The sequence below is a fragment of the Equus caballus genome, chromosome 20 (assembly GCF_041296265.1).
Source record: "Equus caballus isolate H_3958 breed thoroughbred chromosome 20, TB-T2T, whole genome shotgun sequence".
NCBI lineage: Eukaryota > Metazoa > Chordata > Mammalia > Perissodactyla > Equidae > Equus > Equus caballus.
In genome coordinates this window covers 8,562,664-8,575,702 of record NC_091703.1, presented here as the reverse complement: position 1 = coordinate 8,575,702, position 13,039 = coordinate 8,562,664, and the positions used below count along the sequence as shown (strand labels likewise).

Sequence of the window (13,039 nt, the reverse complement as noted above, 5' to 3'; positions counted from 1 at the left end):
TGGGGAAGAGGACGGCTGGGACTCATGGGTCACTAGACGAGGGCACTCCTTGACAGCCAGCCCTTCTGGGCATCTGGGGTGGATGCGACAGTGAGGTTGGCCAGCATGCACTGTGGCCTTAGGAATGTTGGCAAGGAGACAACAGTGGTGAGGGAGCATCCTTGCAGCCTGCCCAGGGTGGCAGGGCATGACAGATGGGGAGATCCAGCCCGAGCAGTGGCACTGGGCAGCAAAGAAGAAATAGTGGCCACTCAGGATGGAAGAAGGGTTCTTCCCCTTTTCTCTGAAGCAAGTGAGCCCTGGGATTACCATGTGCTACAGGATGGTGGGGCATGAATATTGTCTAATATTTTAACCAACCATTTTAACCAACCTTGGCAAGTGGAGTGTCTTAGTCAGTTCAAGCTGCTATAACAAAAATACCATAGACTGGGTGGCTTAAACAACAGACATTTATTCCTCACAGTTTTGGAGGCTGAAGTCCAAGATCAAGGCACCCACAGATCCACTGTCTGGTGATGATCCCCTTCCTGGCTTGTAGATAACCACCTTCTTGCTGTATCCTTACGCAGGCTGGGGAGAGGTGGAGAGGCAGAGAGAGAGAGAGAGAGAGAGCACAAGAGAGAGCCCTCTCCTGTCTTTCTTAGAAGGGCACTAATCCCATTCATGAGGGCTCTACTCTCATGACCTAGTTACCTCTCAAAGACCCCACCTCCTAAATACAATCACACTGGGGGGTAGGGTTTCAACATATGAATTTGAGGGGGAGGTGGCACAAACTTTCAGTCCAGAGCATGGGGGCTGGAACTAGGATTTAATTTAATTAAGAAATTTGAATGGCATTTTTTACAATAGTCCAGGTGTGGTGGAAGAATTCACACCTGTTACATTTGTACATTTGGATGACCGTTATGATAAAGGACAATCATTCTTTACAGATGTATTTTGTCCCACAACCAAATTTCAGAGGTGATTGTTTCTTGGGGGCGCTTTTAGGTGAAAATATGTAGCTACTTCCCTAGTCGATTATAAAGGTTATAAAGGAGTGCAAGCAAAATAGACTGATCTAAGGAGTGGCGGATTGGTGTTGTACCTGTCAAAAGAGCGAGGTTAAACAGGAGAAAGTGACTGTAGAAAAGAGAATTTAGGGGAGTCCGTCAGGAAGTCACTGGGCAGACAGAAAGACTAGAGAACAAGGCTGAGAAAATGAGTGGAAACCAAGGGCAGATGGACAGCCAGAACACAGCCCCAGGTTAGAGGGATGCTGCTTCCAGACACTGGCCATGGCCACCCCCTGCCACTGCAGGACACCAATGGCATTGCCACAGGTAGAATCCATCCAACACTGTCCTTTGCCTTTGCATCACTTGCTACAGGCTCAGTGTCCCAGGGGGAGCCTTGGGTGGGCCAGGCAGGTTGTCTGCTCAGGCCCGGCCTCAAGGACTAAGAGACAGTGAGTGTCTGGCTTTCTGGTTACTGTAGTGAAAGGTGTGACTCCCACCAAGATGATGGTAGCTTCCTCAAATCTGGCCGAAAATCTCCCACATAAAGTCATTGTGATATGTACATGTCCACAATGAAAAGGACCCAACATTTAGGCCCCTGTGGGTGACTGGCAGCGTTCATGTCCCCAGAGAATTCTCAAAGGCTCTCTCCTCTTTTCATGTGGCAGTCTCTCTGTCAACTTCCATGACTACAGTCCCCGATCTATGCCCCTAAGTCTGAAATCTCTAGCTCAGTTGCTCTCTCTTACCTCTCTTCGGAGTTTCAGACTGCCGTAGTCAACTGACTACTCCTCATAGCCTCTCAGATGTCCCTTAAGCTCAACTGAACTCATCATCTTTTAGGAAGGTTGTGGACTCTGGAGATGGACAGCCTGGGTTCAAATCCCAGCCTGGCCACATATTAGCTGTGTAACCTTGGAGAAATTACGGACTTCTCCATGACTCAGTCTTATCGTCTGTAAAATGGGGATAACAGCTCTCTCATGGGGTTTTTATGACGATTAAATGACTTGATACATGAACAACACTTAGGATGTTGCTTGGCACATACTAAGTACTCAGTTAATTATTATTTCCCACTACTCTTGGACCTCCCTTATTTCCTTTCCTCAGTTAATACTCCATCATACAGGCTAGAGACTTCCAGGTCACACTTGACTGCTCTTTCCCTTCTCCTCAATGCCCGTGTTATATCACTTCCAAAGTCTGTTGATTCAACTTCTCAAGTGCCTCTTAAGTCCTTCTCCTTCTCTCCAAGCCCACTGCTACATTCTTGGTTTTGGCTGCCATTGTCCCTTACTTGGATGATTGAAACAGTGCTCTAACTAGTTTCTTAGCCTCCAGGTGCTTCCAGGATAAAGAAAGACATAGAATTCTCCCATATGATAATAATAACAGTCAACATTGTTGAGTCTCTGCTATTAGCTGGGAAGTGTTCTAAGAGCATTACATGGATTAATTATCTCATTTAGTTGTCACCGACCCCGCCTCCCGCTCCTGAACAGGTACTTTATTATTTCCCTCTTGTAGCTGGGGAAACCAAGGCACAGAGTCCTCAGGGGGCTTGTCCAGGGTCACACAGCAGTAATGGCCCAGGTGGGATCTGGACGTTGAGCAGCCAAGGCCCATGCCCTTCAGTGGATGCTCTCCCCTAGGCAGGGGGTTGCCAAAGAGCGCTCGGTCTCCTGAGGGTGTCATGGGTGGAAAATTTTTTAGAACTCCTATTTATATTTATTTTAAACTAAAATTATGAAATACGTTAAGGTTGATTAATATAAAGTATATGGATTGACACTGGCAGTCTCACTGGGCTGCACACGGTACTAGGGCCCTGTGAGGAGAGAGGGGATTTGACGAGTTGAGAGGTTGACCGTGACGTTCTCATGCACTTTGCTGTCAACGTGCTATAAGGGGATCATCAATGTGGCTAAAAATTGACTTTTAAAAAGTAGAATCTGATGATACTTTTAATGAAATGAGAAGTAGATATGAAATGTTTATTCCAAATAGAGATTTACTTGAGGCAAAGAGTTGTCAAACCTGAAGATGTGTGTTCCAAAATCTCTGACCTTTGCCGTCTGGTAAGCGGCTGTCAGTTGTAAGCTATGTAGAAACTCATCTTGAGAAATTAAGAACATCCTAATAAGTACCTTCAAAGTCAAAGGGACATTTTAACAATGAGTGAAAGAACAATTGATTTTCAAAAGAAAATCATATTGTGGAGAGAGCTTGTTAAAAACAGATCTTTGAGACTATTCCAATGCTTGCAATTTTTTCTTTTCTTTTCTTTCTTTCTTTCCTTCTTTCCTTCCTTTCTTTTTCCCTGCGCCCTCTCCCTCCCTCCTTCATTACTTTGTTCTTTTAGCTGAAAATGACAGTTGTTAAATATAAAATCTCATGCCTGGATTCTTTAAAAATACGGAAAAATAATTTTCTGTTCTGCCCCCAATCTTTTGAATGAGAAATTTCAATGGGTTTTGAAGCCATTTGTTAAAGTATAAAGTACAACAATTTCTGATTAATCTCTACTAACAGCCAATCAACATTTGGTAAGACTGATACTTACCAACCAAATTCTAATAAACTTTTGCCGCAGTGGTAGGTAGGATTAAAAAATGAGTACCAAGATCCCCATTTGGACCTAAACACCTTAGTAAGCCCTATTTTTCATTTAGGACAGTCATTAAAATCAAGTATCAAAATATGACCTTCAAATTACTGTATCATAAAATGCTAAAGCAAGGTATCAAAAATAATTAAGATTATTCAATCACAGTGTTCTCACAAAGAATATATTACTTATAAAACTTTTCATGTGGTTGATAAAATATTTTAAATTATTAAAGTATTTTCTTAAAATTTTGTTTTTATGCTTCATAGCGTTTCTAATAAATTAAAAGGGAAGCAAGTAGATAAAATTTGTCAATACAATCAATATATTATACTGTTTAATTTTTTTTCTTGACAAAAAAGCATGGAAATTACTGTTCAATACTTTAAAAAAAATTTTTTTTATTATTGAGTTAATGATAGGTTACAATCTTGCGAAATTTCAGTTGTACATTAATGTTTGTCAGTCGTATTGTAGGTGCACCACTTCACCCTTTGTGCCCACCCGCCACCCCACCTTTCCCCTGGTAGCCACTAATCTGTTCTCTTTGTCCACATTTTTAAATTCCTCATATGAGTGGAGTCATACAGAGATTATCCTTCTCTAACTGGCTTATTTCACTTAACACAATTCCCTCAAGGTCCATCCATGTTATTGCAAATGGAATGATTTTGTTCTGTTTTGCAGCTGAGTAGTATTCCATTGTATATATGTACCACATCTTCTTTATCCATTCGTCTGTTGCTGGGCACTTAGGTTGCTTCCATGTCTTGGCTATTGTAAATAATGCTGCAATGAACATTGGGGTGCATAGGACTTTCGGAATTGCTGACTTCAAGCTCTTAGGATAGATACCCAGTAGTGGGATGGCTGGATCATACGGTAGTTCTATTTTTCATTTTTTGAGCAATCTCCATACTGTTTTCCATAGTGGCTGCATCAGTTTGCATTCCTACCAGCAGCGTATGAGGGTTCCTTTTTCTCCACAACCTCTCCGACATTTGTTACTATTAGTTTTAGAAATTTTTGTTATTCTAATGGGTGTAAGGTGATATCTTAGTGTAGTTTTGATTTACATTTCCCTGATGATCAGCGATGATGAGCATCTTTTCATGTGCCTATTGGCCATCAGTATATCTTCTTTGGAGAAATGTCTGTTCATGTCTCCAGCCCATTTTTTGATCAGGTTGTTTGATTTTTTGTTGTTGAGTTGTGAGAGTTCTTTATATATTATGGATATTAAGCCTTTGCCAGATATATGACTTGCAAATATTTTTTCCCAGTTAGTGGGTTGTTTTTTTGTTTCAATCCTGTTTTCATTTGCCTTGAAGAAGCTCTTTAGTCTGATGAAGTCCTACTTGTTTATTCTTTCTATTGTTTCCCTTCTCTGAGAAGACATGGTGTCCAAAAAGATCCTTTTCAATACCGATGTCAAAGAGTGTACTGCCTACGTTTTCTTCTAGAAGCCTTATGGTTTCAGGTCTCACCTTTAGGTCTTTGATCCATTTTGAGTTTATTTTGGTGAATAGTGAAAAAGAATGGTCAATTTTCATTCTTTTGCATGTGGCTTTCCAGTTTTCCCAGCACCATTTGTTGAAAAGACTTTCTTTTCTCCATTGTATGCTCTCAGCTCCTTTGTCAAAGATAAGCTGTCCATAGATGTGTGGTTTTATTTCTGGGCTTTCAATTCTGTTCCATTGATCTGTACACCTGTTTTTGTACCAGTACCATGCTGTTTTGATTACTGTAGCTTTGTAGTATGTTTTGAAGTCAGGGATTGTGATGCCTCCCGTTTTGTTCTTTTTTCTCAGGATTGCTTTAGCAATTCGGGGTCTTTCTTGCCCCATATGAATTTTAGGATTCTTTGTTCTAATTCTGTAAAGTGTTCAATACTATTAATACTATTATATTTATGATTATCTGCCATTTAAAATTCTTTAAATTTGCAAGGTACTTATTCCTAGCTTTCTGGAATAAAAATTATTGCTCTAATTAAATGTTTACTTCTTGGTTTTTATTTCTTTTGCTCACTTTCATATATTTATATGCATCTTTGTGTGTGTATATTTAATGTGTGTATGTATATATCTATATATACCTATGTGTGTGTGTGTATACATATATAAAACCTTGTTTCTAACTGGCCAAATTTTTTTCCCTTCAACTTTTTAGTATTTCCCCAATGTCTTTATTTATTTATTTTTTTTTGCAGAAGATTAGCCCTGAGCTAACATGTGCTGACAATCCTCTTCTTTCTACTGAGGAAGACTCAGCCCTGAGCTAACATCCGTGCCCATCTTCCTCTACTTTATATGTGGGAGGCCTCCACAGCATGGCTTGGCAAGTGGTGGCTGGGTCTGCACCCAGGATCCGAACCAGCAAACCCTGGGCCGCTGAAGCAGGACATGCAAACTTAACCGCTGCACGACCAGGCCAGACCCTTTTCCTACTTTCTTTTAAATCTTTTTTTTAAAATTTAAATTTATCTGACTTTGTGTCCTAAATACATCCCAATGGGTTCCTGTGTAGTGGTGTGCCCCTCTGCCTTACGTCCACATCCTCATTTTCCTATCTTGTATCACTGCCTCTCCTTTTCTCATCTCCCTTTCTCTTCTTCTCTCTCCTGCCTCCATTATTCCAGGCCCCTCTGGAGCACAATCATTTCTCTAGGGAGTATTGGTGGTGATCAGAGAATCACAGAGAAGTAGAGGGACCCACAGGCTTTCACTTCCATTGTTAGAGCAGAAATAGATGCTGAGGGGAAAGGAACTGGGCATCAGGCTCCCAGGACAACTTAAAGGGCAGTGCCTTTAAGGGGGTGGAGGGGGCTCCGCTCACCGAGCATCTGGATCTTGCCTGCTGAGCTCAGTTAGTGCTCTCTGAGCCTCTGTGAGAGCTCGCAGATGCCCACAGGTGATATCATTAGTCCTCGTGTTGGAGGATTGGGGCAGGCAGAAAATGGTGGCATTTGGAGCTTCCAATAGAGGGCCTGCACTTTGCACGTCCAGGGGAGTTGTACTCTGATCAGATTAGGAGGAAATGTAAAGGCACCTGGTAACAACGCTGTTTGTTATAGGGCAGAAATCAGTGCAAATCAGGCTGGCCCTGGCTCTCTGCCAAAGGATTTTATTTCCTGAATCACGAAAACCATTTCCCCTTGAGACTGTGCCATGGCCCCAACCTCCAGCACAGAACTGCAGCGAGGCTCCAAGGCCACTGCCCTTTGGGCCGCACTTGTGGTGCTAACTTTGTTCCACTTAGGGGCTTCCTGAGCCTTGCTGCAGAACACCCCTAATTGCACTGGGCTATCTTTCCCTGGACCACAGCAGTCTGAGGTGCTGCTGCTTCAGCGAATGTCCAGTGCCTGGCTGATGGGGCCTGGAGTCATGTCCCAGGGGGGCTGGCTGCACATGTGTGGTGGAAGGACCCACAGCCATCCAGAGTGGAGGCTGGATGCTTGGGGACACTGGGAGAAGACAGGGTGCAGCAGACCCACAGTGGGTGGTGGATCCTTTTGGGATTTCTGTCCCACGGTCTCAGGAGCACGCACCGTTCGATTCCTTGGCTCGCTGCATCCTTGGGTGGGTAATCCGAGTCCTGCAGGGCTGGTAGCTGCAGCCACGAAGCCAGGGTTGCTCTGTTTTTTCTCAACAGTTAGCATGTCCCAGCTCTTCTTCAATGTCAAAATGTTTTCCCGTGAACACCAGGGCTAGCATTTCCCCGCCCTATCAGCCCTAGCAACCAGAAGCCCAGTTTCCAGGAAAGCAGCCACTTGATCCAACCTGGTGGAACCCACTCCCCAGCTCAGCAACTCACATGGCATTTACGCCCCAGTGCTCCACAGCAGAGTGTTTTTTTAGCTGCGGCCACATGACATCATTTCCAACTGGCCAGCCTTCCTCCTGCTCCCCCACACAGCAGCCCTCCGCCCCCAGCCTTTCTCCTCTGCACAGTCCAGGGTGGTAGTTTGTGGAGGGGTGGGAATGCGTTGGGCTTTTTTTGAGGGGCTAATTCCCTTTGTTTCTCGAAATATCCCAGCCCTGGCTGCTCTCATCCCTTCCCTGGGTAGAGAGAGCGTGGCTGGGGCTCCAGGAATGCACGACTGCTCGCTGAGACAGGGCTCTCGCTGAGCCTGGGGGGCCGAGATGGGTGGCCCTGAGGAAGACCCTTCCCTTCAGTGGGGCGCCTCCCTCTCTGGTGTGAAATGGAAATGCTGTTTCTCTGAACCCTGCATCCTGTGAGATGCTTGAAAAAAATAACAGTGATGCTGACATGTGATTGTTAGGTGCCTCCCACGCCTGGCAATTGTCTTTGAGTACATTTGGTGGTACTTTGGTGAGCCACGAAAAAGCAAGCCTGTGTCTTGTGATATGAAGAGGTTCTTTTCCTAACCATATATGTCTCCCCCAGAGAACCAATAAATAATGTGGTCCCTCTGGCAGGGCTGTCTTTCCACAGCTGCCCCAGGAGCCCTCTGGCCCCCGCTCGCTGCTTCTCCTGTTTCAATTTCCATGTCCTCTCCGTTTTGTAACTCAAGGAGCTCCTCGGGCTCAGGAACAGCTGACAACCTGGCCAGCTCCCAGCCATGGCATCTGGGGAAGGGGCGATGGGCACGGACTTGCAGGCATGCTTTAGGGCACCCTGTCCCAGGCTGCTGTGAATCACTGGAAGGTGAGCAAGGATGTGTGCTGGGGCATAGGGACCTCCGGTGCCAAACCCAGATCTGGCAAGGCTGTGCAAGTGAGTAAGGAGAGACGGGGAGATGAGGAAGAGCTTTTCTCATGGGAGAATCCCACAGACAGTCCTCTCATCACATCCTCATCTTCAGCCTCCGTCCCCCCACCAGAAATTCAGGGGGCACGCGTAGCTAGACTCTGCTCATGTTGCTGAATTAGAGAGCACAAAAGACCTTTGTAAACCCATCACACTCCAGCCTATTTTACAGATGAAGAAAGTAAAGCCCAGAGGAGAAATAACTTGTCCCAAGTCAGGTATGGCTGGGGCTTAAACCCAGCTTCCCCTCAGAGCCCTGCTCACCAGAGAGCTCAGGGGCTGCCCGCTCTGCCCGCCCAGCCCCCCACCCTGTGCGTTTCCATCCTGCCCCCAGGGAGGTGAGTGCACCCTGGGACAGTGGTAAGGGGGAGCTGGTGGATGAAAGGCAACGAAACCCATGGAGTTCATTCCTCTAGCCCGGCCCCTCTACCCGGCTCTGCTGACCCCTCCTGCTGCACTCCCCTGACCCCTTCCCAAAGTGATGGCTTTTCCTTCTGGGTCAAACTAAATGCTGCGCCCTCCTAGCCCCGGGGGAGGGACAGGCTGAGTTCCAGGTTAGGGTGACTGGGAAGAACACTGCGCTGTCGCTGCCTCCAGCTGTTCTTTTATTACCAAGCGCCTGGGAGAAGGGAGCCAAAAGGGCCCTCAGAAGCAAAGCATGTCATTTGGGGAGTGGCTGGCGATGCCGGTGTTGATGGCTGAGCGTCACAGCCGCAGCCAAAAAGCCCCTGGACTCTGATTCCTCCCGTCGCTAAGAGCAGGAGTGGTAATCTTGGAGAACGCCCTAAAGGTGACCGCAGGGCCCGAGCTGCTCCAGCTACGGGCTTTCAGGGCATCTTCCCTCAGAGTTCTGGAACGCCATGCACTTGTTTATCTGCTCGGAGAGCGGCGTGCCCGCCCCCTCTGCCTACCTCTGCCTCTCCATGGGCTCAGCATGCCACTGGCATTTAATAAATGTTAAAAAATAGCAACGTCTGAACCACTGACCTTCGCATAAAGTCCTTTGAGACCACTGCCAGAGCATTTCCTCCTTTGTGGGGCCAGACAACCCCAAGGCCCAGAAGGAGAAAAGAGAAACACACCCTCAGCACGGGGGCCAGGGACACCGTGGGTCCAGGTCGCAATAATGGAATGGGGCCAGATGCTTTCACAGAGATGCCTGGGCCGTGTGCCCTCTGCCAACCAAGGGCAGTGGCTTTGCGTCCCCTCCCTGCATCCCTCCAGATGTGTCTGTGCTGATGATCCAGAGTTTCAGACCCAAGCACCGGGCTGAGGTGGGGCACTTCCAACACCCTCTCTTCATCACCTGCCCCTCCCTCGCAAAGTCCCTTCCACCATCGTTCGGCTGAGACTTCCTTATCTGGGGGTGAAGGATGAGTGGGACTGGGGTTTTCCAGCCAGTCTGAGTCTTGGGTTTCATCCTCTTCCTTTTAAAAAGTATTATGCAGGCTTTTCTTTACCCACAGGCCTGGTCAGCGGAGTCCTGGCAAGTCTTTTATAGCCAGCTCTCTCCCTTCCTCTTTTTCTTCTTCCCTAAAGACTATGGAGAGATGAATATTGCAGAGGGGAGGGGACCTGAGGGCCTGGAACTGGAAGACAAGCTTTATGTAATTGATTTAACCTCCCCATTGTACCGATTTGATAGGTGAGCAGTTGAGATTTGGAGAGAGTAAGTAAGGAGCCCAGGGTGGCAGCCGGCAGGACCAGGCACATCCCAGGCCGATCGCGTGGGACCCAGAGTGCTGTCCAGGGCTGGATGCTGACCCCTCTGGGGCTCACGGCAGGACAGGCACTGCTCCAGATGCTCGATGCGCTTGACCCCTTTTCATCTCAGTGACAGCCTTGTGAGAAGGTAGCCATTGCTCTCCCCATTTTACGGATGCAGAAACTGAGGCTCAGAGAGTTAAGTACCTTCCTAAAATTGTCACTTTGGTTTCTGAGCCTTTGTGACAGCAGCAACAGATATTTTCTGGGGATCCTGGGCATCATGGATGACTGGACTGTTGGCCTGACCAGCCATCCCTGTTGCCCAGGACTTGCCCAGTCTTAGCAATGAAATTTCCACATCCTGGGAAACCCCTTAATCTGGGGCAAACTGGGTGTGTCGGTCGCCCATTAAATGTTCCTCCGTCTCTTCCTCTGCCTTTCCCACAGTGCTTCAGATCTTCAGAGCAACCCACCGTTAACTTCAGCCTTTTCCCTGGGAAAGACAGAGGGGGCTCTGGAGGAGGGCAGGTCCTAAGTCACGGGGTTATTTGAGGATTCCAGGGAGAAAAGTTCTCAGCACAGCGCTGGGAAGGCAATGGATGCCCACAAATGGCCACTCTTGTTCTTAGCCGGAGGACAAGAAGAATGGACAGGGAGATGGGGAGTGACAGCAGAATTGGGGGATCTGGTGCAGTGGAAGGGAGCCCCTGAGGGGACACCTCCGTCTGCTGAGTCCCTACGCAGGGCCAGGCACTTCCATCCATCACCCGAGTCCTTGAGGCTGCGACTAGGTCTGGGAGACAGTCTGCAGGGCGTGGGTCCAGGTGAGGAGACCCAGGCTTAAGAAGGCCAGTGCTTGCCCCAGCGAGGATGTGGGGAGCGAGGACTTGAATCCACTCCATCGGTCTTCGAAGCCTTGCTCTTAATTATGAGACAGGGCTGCCTCTTAGGGGAAAAGGGATGGGGAAGAAGGCGCTCGAAAGGGACCTGGAAAGAATGCAAGGAGGTGGAAGGCAGGAAGAAGCAGAGAAAACGGAATCTCTATGGGAGCTGGGAGTGTGAAGAGGTTTCCGGCCCAGTTCGTGAGAGTGGTCTCGGTGCGCCGAGTGCGCTCCTGTGGGCCAGGCCTTCTCTGTGTTTTCCTGTGTATTAACCCATTCAAGTCTCCCAAATCCCATGAGGTGAGTATCAGCAGCTGCAGCAGCATCTGCGTTTTACAGATGAGGAGAGTGGGGCCCAGAGGGGTAAAGAAACTTGCCCAAGGTCACACAGCTAGTAGTGATGTAGCTAGGATTCAAACTTGTCTGATGGTTAAGGATCAGAGGAGTTTTTCCTTGTCCTTTTCTAAAACAGTTATGCAGCCTTTACTCGCAAGCTTGGCTTGGTGGCGTTGAGGTAGTCTTCTCTTTCAGTCTGCTTCTCCCCTTCCTCTTTTACGTTCCTCCCTAAAGGCTGGGAAAAGACTATTTTAGCCCCTCCACCTCTTTCTTGGCTCAGGCCTGATCAGGAGTAGGACCGGTGCCTGTGTGTTGGGGGCCGGGGGGTTGGTGATTGGTAATCTCAGGTGCGTGTGTGGGACTGTGTGTGTGTGTGTTTGTGTGTTGAGATCAAAGTTGCTCCAGGAAAATGTGTACACCCTGGAGCTTGAAGATTACCTGGGCCAGCCCCCTCTCAGCTCATCTCTAAACCTTCATGGCGAATGTGCTTTCAGGAGCCTGGGGAAAGAGCCAGACCCTGAGATCACCTGCTGGCTTTGTCCCAGCTCGCTGCTCAGGAAGCAGGCTTTGTGCATCCCTTGCACCTGTGTCTGATGGGAAATTGGAGGCGGGAGGAGCCGATCAGGAAAGAACCTGCGCTGGGTGTGGGTTCCGCTGCCCAGGCGAGCTCCACCCCTGCCCCACCCCTCCCGACAAAAGGCAGCTGTGAATCACCAGCTCCCGCACCACCTCACCTGACCCACCCTCTTCCCAGCACCACCCCTGCCATCACCTCCTCACCTGGGCACATTACTCACCTGTCTCTGTCTGTTCCCCTCGCTGAGTCTGCAGGGGGCTTGTTCTGCGACCAGCCCTGCTGTGAACAGCATAATTGCGTATGGCCCACACACCAATAGGTTGTAATTGTTGAACAATAAAAGTGCAATACCAGCCACAGTTGATGGTCCAACTCATACAGAGATACAGAATCAACTTCTGTATAGTCGGGAGTCTGTTTCAGGTAGCTTTCACACCGGAAGTTCTCTTTCTGCTAACAAGTTAGGGAATTAGATCTCTACCAGAGCTACAGAGAGAAGCCATTTCTCGTTAGAAAGCATTTTGCAGAGCAGCCAGTAGAGGAGCGTGAAGCGCCTTCAACTACAACGTTGCATGGATGTCCGTGTGAATTATGGTCCACAGTGGTTGGAGTAACACAACACAGAAATCAGTCTTTACAGCTCATAGTAAATACACAATAGAATGGTATTGAATAAATGAATAAAAATTCTATTACAATGTCTGAAGATGAAGAGTGAGAAACTGAGAATTCTCTGTATTGGAATATCAATACTGATACAAAAATGCAATCCAGCCTGGCTGGAAAGATGGAGCAGTTTGAGATACAGAAATACATCTTGAAACCAGGGTGGTGAACAAAAAGAATCAGCAACTGAGATACATCCCTTTGCAGTAGCTAGATAAAGGCGGGGTTGCTGTGTATTGCTGCACAGGTTGTATACTGCACAACTCCAGCAGATATTCTTTACAGCGACTGCAATATGCAGAGTGTTTTGTAAAGTCATGGCACTGGATAAGGGTTTTCCCAACCCCTTAGTGAGGGATATGTGGAAAGTTACTATCAGAACAAAACAGTGCATGTTATTTAGACTTTGTCTATGCATCCATTTGTGCCTACCTTAACTGTTTAGCAAATTGCAAACATAATTCATTCCTGTGGATTTAGTCAT

The 13,039-nt window shown here is 47.4% G+C and overlaps 1 long non-coding RNA gene across 1 annotated transcript in view; it reads left to right on the top strand.

Annotated features, from left to right (window-relative positions):
* Window positions 1-12,246, top strand: part of LOC138919343 (uncharacterized) — a 34,553-nt gene extending 22,307 nt beyond the window's left edge. Inside the window, exon 4 of the long non-coding RNA XR_011429471.1 lies at window positions 5,828-12,246. This is a non-coding gene — a long non-coding RNA (uncharacterized lncRNA). The remainder of the gene's footprint in view (window positions 1-5,827) is intronic.
* Window positions 12,247-13,039: the final 793 nt, after the last annotated feature.